General features: G+C 46.4%; 1 pseudogene; it reads left to right on the plus strand.

Moving 5' to 3' along the window:
* Nucleotides 1-1,492: 1,492 nt before the first annotated feature.
* On the plus strand, nt 1,493-2,633 carry LOC136303304 (uncharacterized; annotated as a pseudogene).

A 2,633-nucleotide genomic window follows, 5' to 3' on the forward strand; every position in this document is an offset into this window, starting at 1 on the left:
CAGAGACTGAAATCCCTCAAAGGGACTTGAAAATCTCAAGACGGGAGTTGTGGCCTGGCTGAGCTGGGATGTTGGCCAAGTGCTGCCTGCAGGTGTGTTTGATGGAAAAACCCAGCACCCACATGGGAACATCAGAACCTGAGCAGAAACAATGGGCAAGTCACGGTGAAGTGACCGCGCCTGCTGACTCGTACTGGTCGACACCGTACCTGCTGACGACGGACTTGTTCTGAGTTCTCTAAATGAACACACTGCAATGATTTCCCCCACCTGTTTGGCCAACTGCCTGTCGCTTCGGAGAGGACTCTAAGAACCCCTGAGTTAAGCACAGACTTTGTGATCACCCCACTGGAGAAACTCGCGTCTATAGGCATCTTCAAAAGCCTCGAGGACGCGAGCCTCTATGTTGGTAGCTATAATCCCCTTGCCCTCTTTTCTGTCTTTCTTACTATTCTCTTTTCTCTCTCCACTATGGCATTTGTTGGCACGAAATCAAGGTGCATTTGTGATTGAGTAAACTGAGTTTGTCCCCCGCCGTGTCTTTTGTGCTCTGAGATCCCTAAAATGAACCATCACCAAGCCCGCTTGTGGGAGCGGATCGTGACATTAAATTGGCATCACGGACAGGATCTGGATGGACAGAGGAGTTGCGGGTTTTACATAGTTTGTAACAGGAGAAGGAGCCTCGTCTCAGCCGCACCTAGCACGCCACTTGGGTGAGCGCTGTTAGAACGCAAGGGGGGCGAGGGAAAATTCCCGCAGACCGTACGCACCCAGGCGAATAGCACTTCCTGTCGTCAGGATTTCACAACAAGATCTCATTGTGCAAAAGATGGGACCGTGGTGAGTTTTTTGTGTGTGTGTGTGTTTTGGGCCGCTTGGCGTAGTTGAGGAGACAACTATTTGTAACTAAGGTGAACCTCCCAGGCAGTTTTGGTCTCCTGGCCCATTCCAGGAAAGCAAAGGGAAACAGAGTTTTAGCTGTGCCTTTGGTGTAACTTGAAGAGTACCTCCCTGAGAGTGGTTTTGGTCCCTTCCGAAAATGAATGAAAAAGATGAGAATGCATTTTATGCTTTGCGTGCAAAACATGGTGCTAGACCTTCTCCAGACGGAGCAAGGTGGGCACAGAATAATTGGTTTCACTTTGAAAACATTGTAGATAGAATATATTCTTTGCAAGATGATGCTAGATCGAAACTGGGCAGAAATAAAAGCCTCCTTTGCTCAGTTTTGGGGACCTGTCTTTCGGCAGCCATAGAAACCCATTTTGAAGGGGTAAGTGAAGAACAAGCAGTCCTAGAATCCCTGCCAAATTTGGTAGAAGCTTTGCAAAAACAATTAGACCAGGAAAGAAATCAGAATTATTTGCTGGAGATTTCCCTTGCAGAAGGGCAAAGTAAAACCTTTAAACCTGCAGATTCACCCACAGAAATAGAAGGAAAGGAGACATCCAGCATTAAACAAATATACCCTCAGAAGGAATTAGTACACATGCAAAATTGTGGGGAACACTGTTGCTCCAACTTGAGACCTCTCATTCAAACAGAATAGAATTCTATAAATGAAGAGGATGGTGATCCCCACAGAACTCCCAAAGAAATACCATACACAGCCACTGAATTAGCTCAATTAAAGAAAGAATACTCCCGCCTCCCTAGTGAATTAGAGACGGAGTATATTTTTCGAGTCTCCCTCACAGGAGGCGACCAAATTAAATGAAGTGAACACGAAGCAAGTGGCTATTGGGGACATGGAGTTTTCTTAACAGCAGGAAATAGGCGTGCTCCATGGTCCCTGAGACAGCGTGCAGCTTACTGGGCAGGGGGGTTAAACCCCCTTGAGAGGGGCGACCCCCTGGCAATAGTCGGCACCTCAGACCAACTCCTAGAAAACATAGACAAAGCTGCATGCTTGCAAATGATACATGAAAGAAAATGAATCTCTGGCTGTGAGTCACCAATGCTCAATGCCTGTCAAACCTGAGATTATGACCCCTCTAATTCGAGGTTTGCCAGAGTCTTTTAAACCAACAGCAATTCTTCTTCAAAAAACAATAGCATCTATCTCTCCGCTAGATAGACTTGGAAGATTTCTTGGACAGACAAGAGATCAAACTGCTTCCCCTGACTCCACTGACTCCTCACCTTTTACAACTCCTAGCACACAATCTAACAGCAGTCATAAACTTTGGACATGGAGTCAGGTAGCAGAGGAGTTAATAAGTTACAGTAGAAAATATGGACCAGTGAAGCACACCGAGGACAAACCAGAAAAACCCAGAGGAGTCAGGCACATTGCCTCTCCTAATGAAAAATCGGCAAAGGGAAAACAAATTTCCAAGCGGCAGCAACTGTGGTCGCTAGGACTGAAAAGGGGAGTGCCGCCAGAAATAACGGATCAATTGCCTGATGATAAATCAGCTAAAATAATTTCTAATTGGCCCTGTCCCAAACCTATTGTGTTGGAATCGTCCAACCAACAACCCAGTGCACCTCCTCTTCCACAAGCCTTGGGCAACAAGCCACAACATTCCCTTACACAAGTTGTAAACAATGAGACACAGCAAGTGGGGGGTGTTCACCAACGAAAAAGAATTTCCCACTTAGAAAGCCTTGCTTTGCAGATCCCCTGA

This window comes from Chamaea fasciata, unplaced genomic scaffold (assembly GCF_029207755.1).
Source record: "Chamaea fasciata isolate MVZ Bird 193981 ecotype frontalis unplaced genomic scaffold, bChaFas1.0.hap1 SCAF_32, whole genome shotgun sequence".
NCBI lineage: Eukaryota > Metazoa > Chordata > Aves > Passeriformes > Sylviidae > Chamaea > Chamaea fasciata.